The sequence below is a fragment of the Ovis canadensis genome, chromosome 8, assembly GCF_042477335.2.
Source record: "Ovis canadensis isolate MfBH-ARS-UI-01 breed Bighorn chromosome 8, ARS-UI_OviCan_v2, whole genome shotgun sequence".
Taxonomy (NCBI): Eukaryota; Metazoa; Chordata; class Mammalia; order Artiodactyla; family Bovidae; genus Ovis; species Ovis canadensis.
In genome coordinates this window covers 61806088-61816530 of record NC_091252.1, presented here as the reverse complement: position 1 = coordinate 61816530, position 10443 = coordinate 61806088, and the positions used below count along the sequence as shown (strand labels likewise).

The window sequence follows — 10443 nt, the reverse complement described above, 5'->3', positions numbered from 1 at the left end:
TGGAGAATCCAATGGACAGAGGAGCCTGGCTGGTTGCAACCCATAGCATTGCTAAGAGTCAGACATGACTGAAATGATTTAGCACTGTTGGCTAAAGTTGTAAAACCAAGGCTACCACATCTCTGTGTGTCTGTAAGAGAGACAATAAGCCCTTTATCCCTTTGTACAAAGAAGTGAGTCTTTTATTAAGTGTCTGTTGGTAACTAGACCCCTTTTGCATCTGTGTCTACAAATTTTGGCAGGGGGGGAGTATGTTGGATATAAATTGGTAACAGGAATTTGTTGTTTATACACAAATGTGTAAAGAGCCTAATGCCTCATTCCAATAAGCAGCATGTCAGAAAGGTGCAGGGGTGAAAGGCAAGCATCAGATAATTCTGAAAGTGGTGAGCAGAAGATCTGAATAAGGATGATTGGTTAGAAGTGTCTAAAAGAGACAGCTGGGACTCTGGACACTGGTTCCACTCCCCATAGCCGGGTGAAGCCCTCCCTACATCTGCCAGAGGACTGGAGAATACTGTTTGGAAAGACTGAATTCTAGTGATGCTCAGGCACAGATGAAGGTAGGGTGATAAGCTGACAAACCTGGCTAAAACCTTTTGATTAAAAATAGTAGAGAATGTATTGATACATATGAAGTATATTAGGTTATTGAAACTGTTCTGCATGGCTTGGAAAAGAGAGAACTAATTTGTTAGTCCTTTCCTGGTTTGGATAATGAGCCTAAATGTGTATTGGAAGAAAATGCAGGTAAAATATGAATGATCCTCTCTGGCTTGTCAGGAAATTTCTTCTCAACAGACAAACCTAAAGGGTTATGAATTTAAACTGTCTTCTTTCTATGTTCTTAAAAAATGAGATGTTTTATAAAAATACACTGAAGCTATACAACACAGAATATTTTCTCTGTTCTCTTGACATTTATTTAGCTGCTAGATCCCCTCCCCCCGTATTAGTGATCCCCAATTTTCTTTTTTTTAAATTTTATTTTTACTTTGTTTTACTTTACAATACTGCATTGGTTTTGCCATACATTGACATAAGTCCGCCATGGGTGTACATGAGTTCCCAATCCTGAAGCCCCCTCCCACCTCCCACCCCATATCATCTCTCTGGATCATCCCCCTGCACCAGCCCTAAGCATCCTGTATCCTGTATCGAACATAGACTGGCAATTCATTTCTTACATGATAGTATACATGTTTCAATGCCATTCTCCCACATCATCCCACCCTCTCCCTCAGAGTCCAAAAGTCCATTCTATACATCTGTGTCTCTTGCTGTCTTGCATACAGGGTTATCATTACCATCTTTCTAAATTCCATGTATATGTGTTAGTATACTGTACTGGTGTTTTTCTTTTTTATTTTTTTAATTAGAAAATGAATTTATTAGATATAAGGCCAGAGGTTGAAGCCACAAATATGCAACAGCACTGTGGGGCAAGAGGGCTTCTTTACTGAAAACACTTCTACCACCACTGATGCTCAGGGCTGGACCAGAAATTCCCCGCTGCCCCTCCAAGGAGAGCAGTGATGTTGGGGAGGGGGGTGAGGGTGAGGTTGCAGCGAAGAGAGAGGCAGGGTTCTGCTGAGGAGGGTAGGCTTGAGAAGGAAGCAGAGGAGACTCAAATAGCTCAGAAGCAGCCACAGCCCTGTGTGGGGCCTCCTAGGACTTCAGCATCTCAGGGAGCACAGTTGCCGGATTCTGCTGTGCCCTGTTGCGGCCCCCACAGGTGCTGATACACTCCTTCTCATTCCGGAAGTTGTTCTGCTTCCTTCTGCATCCGCCCTAACTAAAGGTCTGGCAGAGCCCGGACACGGCGTTAAAGAAGTACCTGGTGAACATGGCCCTGCAGGGCCTGGTGTATGGAGGCTGCAGACAGAAGGCAGGGCGCAGGCCATTGTCCTTGTTGCTGTTGTCACCCTCTGGGGTGCCGGCCACCAGGGTGCCCAGGAGGACCAGAAGGGCTGCGGAGAGGCAGAGCCGGCTAATCTTCGTGGCCTTGCAGGAGGGCTCCTCTGGTGTTTTTCTTTCTGGCTTACCTCACTCTGTATAATCGGCTCCAGTTTCATCCATCTCATTAGAACTGATTCAAATGTATTCTTTTTAATGGCTGAGTAATACTCCACTGTGTATATTTTTAAGGAATCTCCACACTGTTCTCCATAGTGGCTGTACTAGTTTGCATTCCCACCAACAGTGTAAGAGGGTTCCCTTTTCTCCACATGCTCTCCAGCATTTATTGCTTGTAGACTATTGGATCGCAGCCATTCTGACTGGTGTGAAATGGTACCTCATTGTGGTCTTGATTTGCATCTCTCTGATAATGAGTGATGTTGAGCATCTTTCCATGTGTTTGTTAGCCATCCGTATGTCTTCTTTGGAGAAATGTCTCTTTAGTTCTTTGGCCCATTTTTTGATTGGGTCGTTTATTTTTCTGGAATTGAGCTGCAGGAGTTGCTTGTATATTTTTGAGATTAGTTGTTTGTCAGTTGCTTCATTTGCTATTATTTTCTCCCATTCAGAAGGCTGTCTTTTCACCTTGCTTATAGTTTCCTTTGTTGTGCAGAAGCTTTTAAAAAATATGGAACGCTTCACGAATTTGCATGTCATACTTGTGCAGGGAACATACTAATTTTCTCTGTATCGTTCCAATTTTAGTATATGTGCTGCTGAAGCGAGCACCCCAATTTTCTTATTTTTTTTCTTTCTTATTTTCTTGTTCTGTTCTCTAGGAGACTTTCTCAACTTTATTTTCCAATGCTTCTCTTGAATTCCTCATTTCTGCTATTGCATTTTTAATTTCTAGGATCTCTCTTTTTTTTTTTCCTCAATGGTGCTTTATTTTTTCAGCCTCCTAGGTATATTTAAAATGTAGCATCTTCTCTTGTCTGCTGAGGAGAATTAATTAGTATATTAGGAAGTTTTCTTGGCTACCTGCTCTGTTCCCTGACGTTTTTTCCTTTCTTAAATATTTTCCCTCTATAAGTTCATTTTGATTGCCATCTTTCATGATAGAGAGTGATTCTTCAGGATAGAAGAGGTGAAAAACAGACTGGGAAGCATATATTTGGGTGGAAGAAATTTGGGTGGTAAAATTTGATCTGGGAAGTTGTAGCTGGCCTGTTTGTTGGCTGACCACCAATTCTCAGCATCTTCAGATCTTTTCTCTAGGGTTGATCAGTTTTTCCAGAGTGGAATTCACCAGTCTTCTGTAGCAAAAGCCCAAGCCTGCTTGCTAGGTCCTGCTTTCTGAGTGGGGACTAAATTTTATTTTTTAAAGTCAAATTCTTGTTTTCATTAGGGCATCTCTCTCTCCCACATACATATGTGCCCGAGTCCAGAATCCCTTGAGTTCAGTTTCTTAGACAGCCATTCTCAGTCTTCCTGCAAAGTGTGAGAGGAGCTTCCCTGGATGCAATGGGTGGGAAAGCTGTTCTGAGATCCAGTTGCCTCTTTTATACACTTCTGGTCCTTTCTTCAGATCCATTGCTCTGAGGCTTTCAGAGATATCTGGTTTCTTCATCTGTGAGGTGTAATACCAGGGTTTGGCAAACTATGTTTCTGCTGGTCAAATCACAATCTTCTCTATCCCAATCCTTGCCTGTTTTAATAAATAAAAAGTTTTATTGTCACATAGTCATTCCCATAGTCTTGTATTGCCTATGGCTACTATTGCACTACAAAGAAGAGTTGATTAGTCATTATAGAGACCCTATGATTGGCAAAGTTTAAAATATTTGCTTTGTGGGTCTTCACAGGGAAAAAAAAGCCAACTCCTCTACCACACGACAGTATGGACCAATCTGCTTCTGGACTTCCCCTCTTGTTGGCTTGGGTGTCAGTACTTTCTGATTTGCTATGTTGGTTATCATTCATTTATCTAATTTTTTAGGTTTCAGCAACTTATTACTATTTTATGTTTTTCCATTTGTCTTTGGTTTATACCTTTTCCCTCAGAGATATTTTAGCAGAATTTCAGGGGGACATAGAGGTAAACTTTTGAATTCACTTTGTCATGTTTAGCCAGAAGAATAAGGTGGGAATTACCAACCTCATTAGAAAAGAAAATCAGGTTACAGGAAGCTAATTCTTAAGAACTCAGAACAAAACTGGTATGCAAACCAAGGCCTTTTTGAACCTGGGGTGGAATTGTGTTTTGTTGACTGCTATACCTTTAGGACTTGATTGTCATTTAGAATGTACTGGACAAATATTCATTCTAGTTACTGTTGTTAAAGTCCAGTTCATAACCATTACGTTCCTCCATTGTCTGCAAGAAGTGTTGATCTTCTTATTTGCACTTATTTCAATCTCCAGAATATTCATATTATGTATCTGGGTTCATGTAGCCATGGATTTGTCACTAACTTTCATGTTGCATCAGAACAGAGGCTATACAGCTCTTTGATTTTTTGTGTTTCCAATTTGGTGCACTCTTACTTCTGCTCACATTTCATTGGTCAAACTAAATCATGTGGCCAAACTGAAACTCAGTAGGGCAGAGAACATTCTTTGCCAATAGGAAAGCTACAGTGAAGGAAAGGAAGCACTGTGAACAAGTAATACTATGTACAACTTCACTCTAGTTCTAGCCTTTATTATCTCTGCCCTGAATAATGTCAATAGCCTACCACATGGTCTCCCTGATTCTACTCATGCTCCCTATACAGCAGCCAAAGTGATTTTTTTGAAACATAAGTTAGATTCCATCAACCTTTGACTAAAAAAATCTCCAATGGCTTCTATCACATTAATAATAAAAATTAATCTCCCTTGTTAAATGGAAAAAAACAAAACCAAAGTGTAAAAAGAGCACACATATCTTGTCACCTTTTGTGTAAGAAATAAGAGGAAATAAGAAATTATACATGTATATGTTTATCTTTATAAAAAGAAGCATCCAAAGTGTAAACCACAAACCAATGAGGTTGGTTACCTATGGTGGAAAGGATATGAGAAAGAGTGTCTCATATACATCTCTGAGTATACCTTTTTGTATAATTTCGAATTTTACAAACACTGTATTGCTTCAGTGTTGGGTGGCACTGTGGTTTGGGGCAGGCTAGGGGAGAACTGCAAGCAAATCTTCAGCTCCTTATAGTGGGTTTTTCTGTTGGTGGGGGTGAAGCAAGTCTGAAACTGCTTTTGAAGTAATGAAGCAATGAAGAAATGAGTCGATATTTTGGGGAGCCAGGGTTTGCAATGCAAGAAGAGACCTAGAAAAATAAAATGGGGAAATGGATTAGAAATGTATGTATTGGTATGAACCCACGATTCTAAAACACTTATGTATTGGTGTATATGCATGCGTATATGCACAAATGTGTGCATGTGTGTGTGTGCATTATAATATTTGTACACAAATCAGATCTTGGTCTCTAATATCATTCCCTTTTAAAAGGAACCAGGGCTCCTTGGAGAAGTTGCTAATTCCAGAGCTGTGGCAAGGTAGGTAAAAGACGACCCTAGAACATCTCATCTTGCTAGATTATTATGTTAAACGCTAGCTTTTGGTGGCTATTTAAAATTATGCTAATTAAAATCAGCAAGTCAGTTCCACTCATTTGTATTGGCCACATTTCAAGAGCTCAGTAGCAACACGAGGCCGGTAGCTTAGTATTGGATAGCATAGATATGGAAAGTTCCCATCATTGCAGAAAATCCTACTGGGTGGCATTATGCCAGAAAGTATAAAGGAGTATTCTAAGAAATAAGGAGTTCATATTACAAGAATGCATGAACTGATTGGAAGGCAAGAAGGGGAAAATTTGAGCACTGAAATGATTAAAAACATTAATGACTTGTATACCATTGGAAAAATACAAATCCCTGAATCTGTACTGATAATAAGTAAATAAATACATATACAAATGGAGGAGAGGGGAAGACTCTTACAATAGAATGCTAAGGACCAACTGGTAACTGTGCAAGGAATCCTGCAGTTCAAAATCACCATATTGTAATGATTATATTACAGACTGGTTCAGTTAAGAATCATTAATAGATACTAAGTTTAGAGGGAAATTTTAATGAAGGGCAGGATAGTTACAGGGTCTCTGTGATTACTTATTGATTGTAAGGAAAAAATTGTAACTACAGTAGAGAAATAGATACACCCTGACTGGGTGATATGAATTAGCATTACCAGTGAGAGGCTGATAGACATTGAGTTCCTCTAGATGTGCTAACCTGGGAAGAATATATCACTCAGGTAGTGCTCCAGCTGGGATCTGTTACCTGAACAGTAGTCACCAAGGATCCATTAGACAAACCTCAAATGAGTAATGTTTTATTTGCAATTTGACAACCAACGAAATACCTGATTCTAGACAGGATTCTCTATGGTGGAGGGAGGGTAGGCTGTAAAGGGCATTGAATCATGAAATGGGAGATTAGACAAAAATGTAGTATTAATGTCAGATATATTGAGGTTGATTACTATATAGTGGCTATTTAAGAAAATAATCTCCTTTTTAGGAAATGAACATTGCAGTGTTTAGGGATAAAGGGCCAAGATGAATACAACTTACTCTCAGATTCTAAAAAAATTGTTCAGGTACAGACATACACACACACACACACACACACACACACACAGAAGCATGCACACACACCACAAGAAAAAAAGCAAGTGGGATAAAATGTTAACAATATGCAAATCTGGAGAAAAGATATATAACTATTTCTCTGTACTATTATTCTTTCAATTTCCATAAGTTTGAAATTAACTCCAAATAAAAAGACTTAACCTTGTCTTAAGAAGGACTTTTGTCATCTGGTCCCCACTAGTTCTCTGCCCTTATATCTGATGTTCACTCTCTCTCTCTCCCTGGGACCTGGAATACACCAGAGTTGTTCTATTTAAAATTTTTTTTAAAATAATCGAATGTATTTATTTTTAATTGAAGAATAAGTTCTCTACAATATTCTATTGGTTTCTGCCAAACATCCACATGAATCAGCCATAGGTATAACTATGCCCCCTCCCTCTGGAACCTTCTTCCCACCTCCCCAGACTTGTGTTAGACTTAGGGATTTTCCATCTGCTTTTCCTTCTGCCTGGAATTCTCCCTCTGGATCTTCGGAGAGCTGATGTCCTCACATCACTGAGATTAAGGTCTTTGTTCAAATGCCATCTTCTCAGAGAAGCCTTCCTTGAAATGCTGTGTGTCCCTTCTTTTTACTCTTATTAGTAATTGAAATTGTGCATATTTTCATTGCATGCTTCTTCAAGTGATTGCACATTCCGCGAGGACAGGGACTTTGTTTTGTCTACTGCTAGGCCTTTGATGCCTAGGTAAATATTTGTTGAATGAATACATGAATGATAGGAGTTTTCATCATGGTTGTTAACTTTATCATTAACATTTCTAGCAGGTTATCACTCATTTACGACTCCTCTAGGAGTTGGCCCTCAGTCTTCCATACTTTGGTAGTGGCTTTGTAGAGTTTGTACCCAGAGTAGTCTGTCTCAGGTCCTAGCCTACCTCTGACATTAATCTGTTCCTGCCTTTGACCATGATATTGACCTCTAAGACTTTTGGGTGAAGATTCAATGAGTTAATAATATCAAGTGTTTAGCACAGGGCCTAACATATCATTAAGAGTCAGCCAAAACTTGCGGCTTCAATTATTATTATATCTGCCTAAAACAAAGCCTGCCAGATCATAAGTATTTAATGAATAATGAATCATATTAGTGTTCATATTATCAAATATAGGAACATCATTCCTCCCGCCCAACCCTGGTTCCTTTTATTTTTAAATTAACTTTTTTTTTTAATTGAATGATAATTGTTTTACAGAATTTTGTTGTGTTCTGTCAAACCTCAACATGAATCAGCTATAGGTATACATATATCTCCTCCCTTTTGAGCCTCTCTCCGTCTCCCTCCCCATCCCACCCTCTAGGTTGATATAGAGCCCCGTTTGAGTTTCCTGAGCCATATAGAAAATTCCTGTTGGCTATCTATTTTACATATGGTAATATGAGTTTCCATGTTACTCTTTCCATATATCTCGCCCTCTCCTCCCCTCTTCTAATGTCCATAAGTCTGTTCTCCATGTCTGTTTCTCCCTGTAAATAAATTCTTTGGCACTATTTTTCTAGATTCCATATATATGTGTGAGAATACAATATTTATCTTTCTCTTTCTGACTTACTTCACCTTGTATAATAGGTTCTAGGTTCATCCACCTCATTAGAACTGACTCAAATGCATTCCTTTTTATGGCTGAGTAATATTTGATTGTGAATGTGTACCACAACTTCTTTATCCATTCATTTGTCAATGGACATCTAGGTTGCTTCCTTGTTCTAGCTATTGTAAATAGTGCTGCAGTGAACAATGGGATGCATGTTTCTTTTTCAATTTTGGTTTCCTCAGGGTATATGCCTAGGAGTGGAATTGCTGGGTCATATGGTGGTCTTATTCCTAGGTTTTTAAGGACTCTCCATACCATCGTCCATAGTGGCTGTATCATTTTACCTTTCCACCAACAGGGCAAGAGCATTCCCATTTTTCCACACCCTCTCTAGCATTTACTGTTTGTAGACTTTTTGATGATGGCCATTCTGACCAGTGTGAGGTGATATCTCATTGTAGTTTTGATTTGCATTTCTCTAATAATGAGCAATGTTGAGAGTTTTTTCATGTATTTGTTAGTCATCCATATATCTTCTTTGGAGAAATGTCTTTTTAGGTCTTTTTCCCACTTTTGGATTGGGTTGTTTGTTTTTCTGGTATTGAGTTGTATGGCTGCTTGTTTATTTTGGAAATTAATCCTTTGTCAGTTGTTCAATTTGCTATTATTTTCTCCCATACTGAGGGTTATATTTTCACCTTGCTTATAGTTTCTTTGCTGTGCAAAAGCTTTTAAGTTTAATCAGGTCCCACTTGTTTACTTTTGTTTTTATTTCCGTTACTCTAGGAGGTGGGTCATAGAGGATCTTGCTTTGATTTATGTCATCAAGTATTCTGCTTATATTTTCCTCTCAGAGTTTTGTAGTTTCTGGTCTTACATTTAGATCTTTAATCCATTTTGAGTTTATCTTTGTGTATGGTGTTAGGAAGTGTTCTAATTTCATTCTTTTACATGTGGCTGTCCAGTTTTCCCAGCACTGAAGGAAGTTAATACGGCCACAATAGGGAAGCGGAGATGTGCCTGCAAACGGGACTCTCTGCTCGGGCGGAACGTGCTTGCAAACAAGATGTTATGCCAAGGAGTCTGGACACAGCCTTGAGTTTAATGGTCCCTTGCAAATGAGGGAACATTCCCTTCCTGGGATAAGGAGGAAGAAAGGGCTCTGGACAGACTCTGCACTAAACAGGAATTTCACTCCCTTTTGCTGTACGATAACATTTATGCACATGCGCTGTACTGAGAAGGCTTAGTCATGCAGTCTGGAATTCTGCCAAGGGGGCTTTTTATAAAAATAAACCGCAGCTTGTTTGCACAGTTCTTTTCCTTTGGCCGGAGTTGTGTCTTTGTCTGTTTCTTGTGTGTGTGTGTCTTGTCTTTGTGTCGTTTCGCTCGCAACACAGCACCATTTGTTGAAGAGGCTGTCTTTGCGCCATTGTATATTCTTGCCACCTTTGTAAAAAATAAGGTACCCATAGGTGCGTGGGTTTATTTCTGGTTTTCTGTCTTGTTCTGTTGGTCTATATTTCTGTTTTTGTGCCAAAAGCGCACTGTCTTGATGACTTTGTAGTATAATCTGAAGTCAGGAAGGTTGATTTCTCTAGCTCCATTCTTCTTTCTCAAGACTGCTTTGACTATTCAGGGTTTTTTTTGTGTGTGTTTCCATATCAATTGTGAAAATTTTTGTTCTAGTTCTGTGAAAAATGCCATCAGTAATTTGATAGGGATCACATTGAATCAGCAGATTGCATTTGGTAGTATAATCATTTTCACAATATTGATTCTTTCTACCCAGGAACATGGAATCTCTCTCCATATGTTTATGTCATCTTTGATTTCTTTCATTAGTGTCTTATAATTTTCTGTATACAGTTCTTTTTTCTCCTTAGGTAAGTTTATTCCTAGATATTTAATTCTTTCTGTTGCCATGACGAATGGGATTGGTTCCTTAATTTCTCTTTGTGATTTTTCATTGTTAGTACATAGAAATGCAAGTGATTTCTGTCTATTGATTTTGTATCCTGCAACTTTGCTAAATTCATAGCTCTAGCAATTTTGTGATTCTATGTTTAGGGTTTTCTATGTACAATATCATGTTATCTGCAAACAGTGAGAGCTTTACTTCTATTTTGATCTGGATTCCTTTTATTTCTTTTTCTTCTCTCATTGCTGTAGCTAGGACTTCCAGAACTATGTTGAATAATAGTGGTGAAAGTGGACACCTTTGTCTTGTTCCTGATCTCAGGGGGAATGTTTTCAGTTTTCAACCATTGAGAATAATGTTGGCTGTAGGGT

General features: G+C 38.9%; 1 non-coding gene across 1 annotated transcript; it reads right to left on the bottom strand.

The window, feature by feature from the left end:
* Nucleotides 1–2581: 2581 nt before the first annotated feature.
* LOC138445463 (U6 spliceosomal RNA) lies at nucleotides 2582–2688 on the bottom strand. Its single transcript, XR_011258897.1, has one exon. It is a non-coding gene; the product is annotated as a U6 spliceosomal RNA (small nuclear RNA).
* Between the last annotated feature and the right edge of the window lie 7755 nt (nucleotides 2689–10443).